Raw genomic sequence first — 12,817 nt, 5'->3', positions numbered from 1 at the left:
TAACTTCAAGTCCAACTCAGCAAATTTGTCTATGTGGCAATGAGTTAATGAAGAAAGAGGTAGTTCTAGTAACTTAGCTAGTTACTGTAACATCACACATACCAAAGCAAGATGAGTCTATAGCATAATAAATGAAGTATTGCATGTTACCACATATATGTTACTTCCCACTATAGAGGTAGTAACATAGAGTAGTAACATGGGCATGTTACTACTCTATGTTACTACCCATTGTGGCGAATTGATTAAGAACATTTATAGCGAATTGATTAAGAACATTTATAATAAATGTCTAACCAGTTCAAGGGCGAATTGATTAAGAACATTTATAGCCGTGCAATTTATTGCACATGTACCGTTCACTGTAGAGCTTTGATTTTTCAATTATTTGAAAACCTTCCGAAAAAAGTTCATGAATTACAAAAAAAACAGTGATACTGAACAAAGTTCATCAAATTTTGAAAAAAGATCATCGAATTTGAAAAAAGTTAATCAAATTTGAAAAAAGTTCATCAAATTTGGAAAAAAGTTCGGCAATTTTGAAAAGAGTTCATCGGCTTCAAAAAAAGTTCGTTAATTTGAAAAAAGTTCACCGATTTTTAGATAAGCACATCGGATTTGAAAAAAGTGCATTGAATTTGAAAAAAAAAGTTTACCGAATTTGAAGAAACATTCATAAAATTAGGTGAACATTTTTTCGTCGAATTAGAAAAAGGTTCAGAAAATCGAAAAAAAATCAATCAATTTTGAAAGAAATGTTCAGAAACTTGAAAAAGTTCACCGATTTTGAAATTAGTTCATGAATCTGGAAAAAGTTCGTGGATTTTGGAAAATAAGTTCATCGGTTTTGAAGAAAAAATATCATTGATTAAAAATAAAAAATTATATAGGCTCTAAAGCTCTCGCGACCTAATAAAAAAATAAAAGAAGATAATGAAATATATATGCACAAGTGGGTTGGTGTCCTACTTGTAGTGCGATGCTCACTAAATCGAGGGATCCCGAGTTCGAATCCCCGCGTGCACACCTTTTTTTGCTTCAGATTTGAATGTAAAAAAAATGCAAGACGGGCCGGCGCGGGTGTGCACATCGAAGAAACAAGATTTGCCCCTGACCTCTGGGAGATCTTGGAGGGCGGTGGAATTGTTGTAGCGAGCTCCTGCCCAGTTGATGGACTAGCAAGTGTCTGATGCCTATGATGGAGCCCACTAGGTGCTGGCTGGCATGAGATCCCGCTATCCCACGATGGCGCTCGGTCCCCTTGTCCGGGAGAAGCTGGCGAGTGCGAGATAAGGAGCTACTTCGAGGAGGTCGCTGGAGAGGTTGAGTACGCCGCTGGCGCCTGCGAACTGCAAAAAATCTCAAGGCGGTTTGTGGAAGATGTAAATGACTCTTGAGGGGGAGCCTGATATAGTGTATGTGTTTTTGCTTTTGTGAATGCATTTGTTTTTTTTTTTGTATGGAGCAACATCCAGTTTTGCCTTGAGAATGACCCCCGATCAACCATGCCGTGAGCTCTGGTTTTGTGACGTAGGGAGCCCCTATTTGAGTCTGGCTTGCGCATGCCGACCTGTGTGGTCAGTGTTAGCCTATACGGACTAGGGTTTGATTCTTAGCAGTTTAGGATTTTGTGGTCGCAAACGCAGATGAAAGAGATTCTTAGCAAATGTGGTTGTTAGCCTGTTTTGACACCCAATGTCGCGCAGGTGTTGTGTACGCTGAAGTAGCCCCCGGGCAAGATTGAGCGGTCGGTGGATACAACTTCTATGGTGACTCGGGGAGGTATGAATGACGATGTAGCCCCTAGCCCGGCCAATAGAAGGATCTCTATGGCTCTCCTCTGAACCTTACGACGGAGAGGTCAGTACAGGGATGCCCCTCTGAACCTTGCGACGGAGAGGTCAGTATAGGGATGTGCTTGTTATAGCAATCATTTATTTTCCTTAGTCATGTTTTGAAATGTTGGGAGATTAAATTCATGCTCTGTTCACACACGGTGGAGGCAACCATGGTACAGTCATCAAGTACCATCTGAATTAAGTGAGACACCACATTGTGTATATATATATATATATATATATATATATATATATATATATATATATATATATATATATATGTGGTCTAATTGACCAAGCAACTCTTTTCTTAATGAATGTCGTTTCGAAAAGAAAAGAAAAACGTATGAATCATCCAAAAGGAGGAAACCTAAACAGAAATGAGCGTCGTGCATCCTCAGATAGCTGAATGAAAAATTATGAGGACATTTCAACAAAAGTGTAGTATACGCGAGGAGCTGAAAAGATGGTGCGTGAAATCCTAAAATTTTGGATCTGAAAATATGGAAATGAGAACTATGAGTATCTTTCTGTAAAATCGGTAGAACTCGTGAGGGGTAAAACAAGTGTAATCACCCAGAATAAACTCAAGTCGATCATTTTTTTAATGAAGGAATAAAAAAAATATGAACACTAACTAAATATTAATAGATCCATTAGGAATATGCACTCATATTATATTTATCTGGTTAGTAGAACTTTCTTCGTATACTTAGTCAACGATTTATATTAATATATTCATGTCATTGCCTCATGTATACACTTAGTAATACTAACTGATCTATAAACACATAGCCTATCTGCATCATGCATCATCGCTTCCATCGATCCCATGCCGCAAAAAAAAAAGATTATGTATCTACTCCCCGTCTTTTTTTACTCTGCATATTAGATTTGTCTAAAGTCAAACCCTTCAAAATTTGACCAAGTTTATACAAAAAATTATTAACATTCACAATACAATAACATCATTAGTTCCTCCATAAAATATAATTTCGTATTATAATTATAAGGTATTGTAGATGTTGATACTTTCTAATATAAGTTTGGTCTAACTTTACAAAGTTTGACTTCAGACAAGTCCAATACGCAAAGTAAAACAAAACGGAGGGAGTATTTCATGTGTATACACGGCCACAAGAAATGCCATGGTTCAAGAGTAAAAATTGACAGTTGACCTACGACCCAAAAATTGGTAGCTGTGAGGATGGAAATGGAATTATGAGGACCTTTCAATAAAATAGTAGTACACATGAGGGGCTGAAAAGATGGCGCGTGAAATCATAAAATTTTGGATATGAGAATAAGAACTACGAGGACTTTTATGTAAAAACAGTAGAACTCGTGAGGGGTAAAAAAAGTGGGGAAGGAGGTTGGGGGAGATGGGCATGGGATGTGTAGGTGGGTGGCGTTTGTTTCTTCATTTTCATTCATGCGAGGTATGCGGTGGCAGAAGTAATTGCAGCGTGGAACACATTTTTTTTCCAGTTTTTAACGAGGGATTTTCTTTCCTATGGATTGATGTAAAATCAGTAGAACTCGAGAGGGGTAACGTGAAAAACATTTTTTTAAGAAAATGTTGGCAGCGTCATCCATATGCATGCAGCTGCAATGCTATTTTTATCCTTCCAATTTACCGGGTGTCTCCGAAGGGACAAGTCTGGTAGCAGCGCGGGGCTTATAAGCTGGTAATGCTTAACCTCGCTAGCCGATGTGGGATTAAACGACCAAGCGTTTTGTGTGGCGACTTGCCGAGACTGGCGATATGCCGTACGTTTTCCTCCCCCCGATTCCTTGTGCTTCCTTCCTTGAATCCCCTCGTTTCCATCTCCTTCTTTCCAGCTCGCTTCCTCTAATCTAAGCTGTTAGAGTAGTCATTATGATATACGACTTTTAGTCCAAGTCAGTTTTGTACCCCTACCCCAAGTCGATTTGTACCCTTTTATATACTCTTATATGCCGCACCAAATCAATCAATAAGCAACAGTTTTATTCAGCTTTCATGGTATCAGATACCGGTCCCAGGGTTTACGGTATGGCTCCGCCAACGCCACCGCCGTCGCCGCCGCCCGGCTACTTCGAGCGCCGGGCCGCACTCATCGCCAAGGCTGCCAACGCCGCGGCCGCTTCTCTCTCGGCCCTCATCATAGCTCCACAAAACTACCCTGCACCCATCCTCGCCGCACCAATATCTCTTGCTGACACAATCTCCGACGTCAGCCCCTACATCCCCATAGTTCTTGATCTCGCCGCCCACAACTACTACCATTGGAGACATCTCTTCGATCTCCACCTCGGCCGCTGCAACCTGCGCTCGCATGTCGCCGCCAACTGTCTTCCCCGCCCCGACGATCCGCAATGGTTGAAAGACGATCTCGCGATCGTCCAGTGGTTCTACATCCGCATCACCACCGAGATCTTCAACATGCTCGATCACGACGGCGCCACCGCTGCCAACATCTGGCACTCCCTCCGTCAGCTCTTCCAAAGCAACACCGACGCTCGGAAAAACGCTCGCCACACCGAGCTTTGCAATATGGTGCAAGGAGACGCCCCGGTGAACCTGTTCTGCCAGCGCGTTAAGACCATTGGTGATGAGCTCTGCGAACTCGGCGATACAGTTAGCGACTCACAGCTAATCAATATCGTCGTCGTCGGCCTCAGCGAAGACTTTGACAAGCAAGCCTCGTTCATACCGATGATACGGCCCCCTCCTACCTTCGCTGAAGTTCGTTCCTTGCTACAACTCGCGGCGGAAACACAAGCTCGCAAGGACTCTCGCCCCAAGGTCTTTCATGCTGCGGCTCGTCCTCCTCTGTCGTCTCCACCAGCGCCTCCTTCCATGCCGGCTCCTGCCGCTGGGCCGTCCGCATCATTATCTGTTCAACCGCCCCCAGGCTGGCGTCCTAGTCCAAACTACCGCGGCAAAAACCCTATCTACAGGCCGCCGTCGACTCGTTCGGTTCCGCCTACGACATCACCAGCACCGAGTCCTGCACCACCCACCAGTGCTCCATCTGTGGTTGCATGGCGGCCTCCTCATGATCCTTGGACGGGGCTTGTTCAAGCATGGCCCATGCCCTGGTCCGCTCCGTCCACCCTCGGTGCTCCGCCGGCATACTCAGGTGCCTGGCAACCCGGCCTTCGGCCGCCTACTGGTGCTCCCGGGGTTCTCAACCCCCGACAGCCGGCCAATGCCTATCACGCCGCCCCGACGTATGCTCCTTATGGTCATTACACCACCAACGGCGGCGCCTACCACACACCTCAGCCGGCCCTGCTCCCGATGCCACCCCCACCACAGCCGGCCAATGCCTACTACACTCCCCAGCCGGCCCTACTGCCTTCACCATCGTATCCGTCGACACTGCTTCCGACGCCACCCTCACCTGCGACGCCGAGCTGGGATCAAGCTGCCTTTCTCCAGGCCATGAATAACTTTGTGGCACAAGGAAACTCAGGTACGGATTGGATCTTTGATTCAGGGGCCTCTAGTCATATGTCTGCATCTAGTAATTGGTTATCTTCTTGCACTAAATCTCCGTTCCCTTCCATTATCCTTGGAGATGGATCATCTATTCCTATATATTGTGTTGGTCAGGCTCAACTTCCCTCTTCCACCAAACCTCTTTTACTTCGCGATGTTCTAGTTGCACCCGCCCTCATTAAAAATCTTATCTCTGTTCGCCAATTTACTTGTGACAATCTAGTTTCGGCTGAATTTGACCCTTTTGGTTTATCTGTGAAGGATTACCTGACCAAGGCCGAGATCGCTCGCTTCAATAGCTCCGGTGATCTTTATTCTCTTAATGGAGTTCCTGCCGCCACCCCTCCAACATCCATGCTGGCCTCCGTCGATCTCTGGCATCGTCGCCTGGGCCATCCCAACCCCGCCGTCTTAGCTTCTATGCTTAGTGAATTTACCATACCATGTAATAGGGACTCTCATAATTCTGTGTTTTGCGAGTCTTGTCAATTAGGCAAACATGTGCGTCTTCCCTTTAGTTCCTCTAGTTCTTGTAGCACTTATCCCTTTGAATTAATACATTGTGATTTATGGACCTCTCCCATTGCAAGTGTTTCGGGTTTTAAATACTACCTTGTTATCCTAGATGATTTCACCCACTTTGTCTGGACTTTTCCTCTACGCAACAAATCCGAGGTCCATTCTCTTTTCCTTAATTTTCAACGCTATGTGTCTGTTCACTTCTTCCTCCCAATTCGCTTTATCCAATGTGACAATGGTCGCGAGTTTGATAACATTAAAAATCGTACTTTCTTCTTACAACATGGCATCCTGCTTAGGTTCTCATGTCCCTACACCTCCCCTCAAAATGGTAAAGCAGAACGCTCTCTTCGCACCCTCAATGATATAATTCGCACTCTCCTCATTCAATCATCTATGCCTCCCAAGTTTTGGGCTGAAGCCCTACACATGGCTACCTTCCTTCTAAATATTCGACCTTCTAAAACTAAACCCAACACTACTCCCTATTATTCCCTCTTTCTTTCCCACCCCGACTACTCCGCGGTTCGTGTTTTCGGCTGTCTCTGTTTTCCCAATGCCTACGCCACTTCTGCAAATAAATTGTCACCACGCTCTATCACATGTGCTTTTCTCGGCTTCTCTGACGAGCACAAAGGCTATCGCTGTCTCGACCTTCACACCGGACACGTTCATGTCTCTCGTCATGTCACGTTTGCTGAGCACATTTTTCCTTTCTCACAACGCACTACTACACCATCCAACACCCCTAGCTCCGCAAACACCCCCTCTCCTCGTCCTTTCCAACTATATACTCCCCTACCTGCCGAACACAACTTCTCACCACCACCATTAACACCCACCATAGCCAATCCCAACCATACACTCACCCCACCCGAGACGTCCCCAACACCCCTGACCCCTGCTCCCTCCCCAACACCCCCGGCTCCTACTCCCACTCCACCACCCAGCCCTGCTCCCACTCCACCCACCAGTACCCACCTTACCCCCTCGTGCTATTCCTACAGCAGCCCCGATTAATGATCATCGCATGCGTACTAGGGCCAAATCAGGATTTCATCAACCCCAAGACCGCCTAAACCTTCATACCTCCGTATCTCTCACTTCTCTTCCAAAGAATTACAAAACTGCTCTACTTGATCCCAATTGGGCCGCTGCCATGCAAGAAGAATATAATGCTTTACTTCAAAACAACACCTGGCAACTTGTTCCTCGTGCTCCCAATACAAATATTGTTTCTGGCAAATGGATTTTTCGCCAAAAGTTCCACTCCGATGGGAGCCTCTCACGATATAAAGCCAGGTGGGTTTGTCGTGGCTTTTCTCAGCAACAAGGAATTGATTACGAAGAAACCTTCTCTCCTGTTGTTAAACCTAGCACCATTCGCACCGTTCTTAGTGTTGCTGTCTCCTCTTCATGGCCCATTCACCAACTCGATGTTAAAAATGCTTTCCTCCATGGTTCCCTTCAAGAAACTGTCTACTGCCAGCAACCTCTAGGTTTTGAAAATCCATCCTTTCCAACTCATGTATGTCTTCTTCAGAAATCTCTCTACGGTCTTAAACAGGCCCCACGAGTTCGGTTTCAACGCTTCTCCTCCTTCATTCAAACAATAGGCTTCACTCCATCTCTCTCCGACACCTCTCTTTTTGTGTATCATCAAACTTCTGACACTGCCTATTTACTTCTCTATGTAGATGATATCATTCTTACCGCCTTCTCTCAAAAGTTCTTAGATCATATTGTCTCTCTTCTTCGATCTGAATTTTCTATGACTGACCTAGGACTCCTTCATCATTTCTTAGGCATTGCTGTTGTTCGAGATTCCTCCAGCCTTTTTCTTTCCCAACGCCAGTATATTCTTGATCTTCTTAATCGTGCTGGTATGCTTGACTGTCAATCATCTCGCACTCCTGTCGATACTAGTTTTAAACTTTCGGCTACCGGTGAACCCTTTTCCGATCCTACTCTCTATCGTAGCCTAACAGGTGCTCTCCAATATCTCACCATTACTCGTCCTGAAATCTCTTTTGCTGTTCAACAAGCATGTCTCTATATGCATGATCCTCGGGTTCCTCACTATAATCATGTTAAACGCATTCTTCGGTATTTAAAAGGAACTCTCAATCATGGTCTCCACCTCAATAATTCTTCTCCAAACTCGCTTACCGCATACTCTGATGCAGACTGGGCTGGTTGTCCTGACACTCGAAGGTCCACTTCCGGTTTTTGTGTTTTTCTTGGTAACAATTTGATTTCTTGGTCTTCGAAAAGACAGGTTACAGTCTCACGTTCGTCGGCCGAGGCTGAGTATCGCGCTGTGGCACATGCCGTTGCAGATACAATCTGGATTCGGCAGTTACTCTCCGAGCTACACAGGCCTATTGAGTAGGCCACTATTGTCTACTGTGACAACATATCAGCAGTCTACATGACCAGCAATCCAGTTCAACACTGACGCAGAAAGCACATTGAGATTGATATTCATTTTGTTCGTGAAAAGGTTGCTCTTGGTCAGGTTCGGGTGCTTCATGTTCCCTCTACGGCTCAGTTTGTTGACATTTTCACCAAGGCACTGCCTACTAAGCCGTTTCAAGATATCTGTTTCAGTCTCAACGTCGTCGAGCCTGCCGTTGATACTGCGGGGGGATGTTAGAGTAGTCATTATGGTATACGACTTCTAGTCCAAGTCAGTTTTGTACCCCTACCCCAAGTCGGTTTGTACCCTCTTATATACTCTTGTATGCCGCACCAAATCAATCAATAAGCAACAGTTTTATTCAGCTTTCATAAGCTTCTCAGGCTTTCTTAATCTCTTTGTATCTTCTCTCTCCCACCAAAGCTTTGGAGAAGAAGTGGTTACTTTCCCCTGCCACAGTACTCAAGCCCCAACCGTTCCTTCCCCCTGATTGCTTGTGCTTCCTTCCTTGAATTAATCCACTCGTGTCCATCTCTCTTCTTCCCAGCTCGCTTCCTCTAATCTAAGTTTCTCAGGCTTTCTTAATCTCGTTGTATCTTCTCTCTCCCACCAAAGCTTTGGAGAAGAAGTGGTTACTTTCCCCTGCCACAGTACTCAAGCCCCAACCGTTCCTTCCCCCTGATTGCTTGTGCTTCCTTCCTTGAATTAATCCTCTCGTGTCCATCTCTCTTCTTCCCAGCTCGCTTCCTCTAATCTAAGTTTCTCAGGCTTTCTTAATCTCGTTGTATCTTCTCTCTCCCACCAAAGCTTTGGAGAAGAAGTGGTTACTTTCCCCTGCCACAGTACTCAAGCCCCAACCGTTCCTTCCCCCTGATTGCTTGTGCTTCCTTCCTTGAATTAATCCTCTCGTGTCCATCTCTCTTCTTCCCAGCTCGCTTCCTCTAATCTAAGCTTCTCAGGCTTTCTTAATCTCTTTGTATTTTCTCTCTCCCACCAAAGCTTTGGAGGGAGAAGAACTCAACTGGTTACTTTCCCCTGCCACAGTACTCAAGATTGCGATTCTCCTTTTCTACTAAAGCAATCCTCCATTTTCCCGATCGATCTAAGGCGATTCCACACACGAGGCTTATTACAAGCAGAAGGCCGATGAGCCCACGACTCTTCCTCTCCACCCGCAGGCAGCAACTTGCAGCGTTGGCCCGTACATACATGGCCCAAGTTCAACAACCGTTATTTATTGCGGCAGAACTGGCCCAGCTCACTGCCGCACGAGGGAGCAAGCTGCGCGAACATGTTTTTCTTTTTCAAAGCGACCGAGCATACTGCCGCCAACATCTTTTTCTTTTAAAAAATAGAGAATATTTTTTGAAAGCACACGCATTTTTCTCCAAATTTTCCAATATTTTTCAAAATTTGAATAAAAAACACGAACATTTGGAAAATTTTGAATATTTTGCAAACATGAGAAGTGTTTTCAAAACTATGAAGATTTTTGAAAATGCGTAAATTTCTAAAAATTTGCATAGATACGAATATTTTTCGAATTTGGAAACACGACATTTTCTAAAATTTATGAACATATTTTCCATCCGGAGTGTTTCAAATTCACAAACATTTTTCTGAAAATGCAAAAAAATTCAAATTTGTGAACATTTTTTGGAATTTGTGAGTTTTTTAAAGGAAGAAACAAAGGGAATTTTTCAGAAAGACAAACAGAAAACTAGAATAAACCAGTAAAGAAAATCCTAATTCAGAAACTTCTCTTCCCAAAACCGGGATTATGTTGAACGTATATTAGCTTGAAATGTAATGGGTCGACCCATATCACAGCCGCTCGTCGATCTCCTGTGTGAAGATGCGACAATTTGCCGCAAAGCGCGTCAAATAGGTAATTCCAGAAATAACATCTTGGGGCTGTTTGGTTGAAGCCCGTGCCCCAACCAAATTTGGCGAGGGAATTGGCCAGCCCATTTTTGCCCTCAAGTATTTTCATTTAGTAAATATAATTTGGAATGAAACAAATACACGGGCCTTTCAGCACAAAAGCACTCCTCCTACGATCAGGGGCGGAGCCAGAAATTTAGTGAAGCCTGGGCAACTTTGAGCCTAACTTTATAATCTGGAATCGAAATCTAGTTGTTGAACCAGGTTTTTTTATCGATACCGGCTATTCCAGGTGGGTCAATAGCTCCTGTCCCACACATTTCATGTGAATTGGGAGGAGTGCGACGTAGTTGCCAGAAATATCTCGTGTGCGCCGTCTTTCATGGCATTAATAGCCCCAATATGACTAGGTGGTTAAAACACGGGTCCGGTCGTCAACGGGACTGGGGTTAAGGTAAAAACAGGGGGTCAAACTAATCAGTGCCTCTGGTGGTGGGTCCCACTTGGTAGTGCATCGATTCCCCTCCTGACTGAACACGTGCTTCTCCCCTGCTTCTGGTTGCTGCTCTCTTCTTCGTTCTCGTTGTCGGCGGTGGCGGCGGAGCTTTCGTCCATGGCCGCGGCTGCGCATGTGGTGAGTGTATTCGGCACCATTCCCCTCCGTCTTGAGTTCTGACCAAGTGTGCCTCTGTTTGCCCCTGTTTTCCACGGGATCCTCATTGTGGAGGTGGGTGGGACTGGGGAGCGGCGGCGGGGCGACGTTGGGCTGAACGAGATGGAGCCACGAGAGACAACGTCGACCAGGTAATAAACAGGGGCAATGTTGCTCGGACCTTCAAATTCAGTGTTGAATTCTTACCATCTAAAGCAAAGCTAGTTGATGGTAGCGTGAGAGATATGGAGAGAGATACAATTATGAAATTGGAGGTTGAATTTGAAGAGATTGATCCACAGGAATAAAGAGCATGGAAGAGAGGGCCGTGAGGAATGTTGTGGAGAAAATTGGGGAAAGATTTTTTGGGGTCCAGAGCAAGAGGTAGCATTGTTACAGTTTGATAATTGGAAGGGTGAGTATGTCAGAATTGAGAATGGTGAAGAGATGGTTGATGAAATCGATCAGCCAGACGGCTGGGCAAGCAAACAAACTACCTTTAATGTAGAGCTCGTTGATCTGAAATCAGATTCTAAGGTTGGATATGTGCCGTCAAAGTTGACTTCGCGGATGGTAGATGATAATTGGGATTCACAGAGACAGATAACGCCCATGTGTACGGGTGAAGTGACAGTAATAGAGGGGCTTGATCAAGATGCAGAAGAGGGCTGTGATGGTGTTGCAAGGGTTGTTTGTGTTGATTGGAATTTAGTACAATTAGAAGATACTACTGATTTGGTCATTGCACCAATGGCAGACACTGAGATGGCCAATTTTTTTGGCATTCTAGTAGATCCAGTAGATGATCAAGATGAGGAAGAGAGGGGTGAATCAAGCTTGCCTAATTATGCTAACATAGATGCTTGTGAAGATGTGGATGGACAGCTGATGAAAGATGCTGCAGATGATGCACATGATGATGAGCTAGTAAGTGTGTATGACAAAGAAAATCCTGTTATTGAAGTAGGCAAGTTGTTCCCAAGCATGAAGGAGTTCAGGATGTGTTTCATGACTTATGCATTCAAACATGAGTTTGATGCCAAGACTATGTGTACTAATAAAAAGAAATTTTATGTAAGATGCAGAGGTTTTGATAGAAGCGTCAGGCCTTGCAAGTGGTACATATCTGCTAGAATTCAACCTGATGGAAGTACCTCAGGGTTAATCAAATCCCAAATCTAGATACTTGTATTACAAGTTCACAGAGAGTATCAACCATGACATCACAGCTTTGGATTGCAGAAAAGATCACTCCAATTTTAGCCAAGAAACCGAACACTACAACAAAGAAACTTAAAGTGGACTTGGAAAAGCAGTACCCCATTAAGGTGAAATATACCACAGTGTGGAAAGCAAAACATAGGGTAATGAAAGAATTATATGGTGATTGGGCAAATACTTTTAGGATGCTTTATAACTTCAAAGCAGAGGTGGAGACGAGGTCACCTGGCAGTGTTGTGGAGATAGATACTGAGGTAACAGAGGATGGTAGAGTTCTTTTCTCCAAGTTCTTTATGGCTTTAAAGCCTTGTATAGATGGCTTCAAAGCAGGGTGTCGTTCATATTTGAGCATACACTCATCCTTTTTGACTGGCAAATGGGATGGTCAATTGACAGCATGCAATGCTTTAGATGGACACAACTGGATGTTCCCTGTTGCTATTGGTTTATTTCAGTCAGACACGGAGGTTTCATGGACATGGTTCATGATGTAGTTGAAAAGATGCATAGGGCCCGTGTCACCTTTGGCAGTAGACACAGATGCATGTAAAGGGCTAGAAAAATGCAGTGAAGAATGTATTTCCTCATTGTGAGCAGGGGGAGTGCTTCGGCCATATGTGGATCAATTTGATCAAAACATTAAGAGGAGAAGAATTTGGGAGAATATGGCCAGCAGCAAGATCTTACACCAAACAGACACATTCATATCATCTTGATAAGATAAAAGCAGCATGCAGTGAGTTTGGTCCATGGTTGGACACCTATCATTCTCTATTGTGGTACAGGTCAGGATTTAA

The sequence above is a fragment of the Aegilops tauschii genome, chromosome 2 (assembly GCF_002575655.3).
Source record: "Aegilops tauschii subsp. strangulata cultivar AL8/78 chromosome 2, Aet v6.0, whole genome shotgun sequence".
NCBI classification, from domain to species: Eukaryota; Viridiplantae; Streptophyta; class Magnoliopsida; order Poales; family Poaceae; genus Aegilops; species Aegilops tauschii.
The sequence above is the reverse complement of the archived record's forward strand: the minus strand, read 5'-3'. Positions refer to the sequence as shown.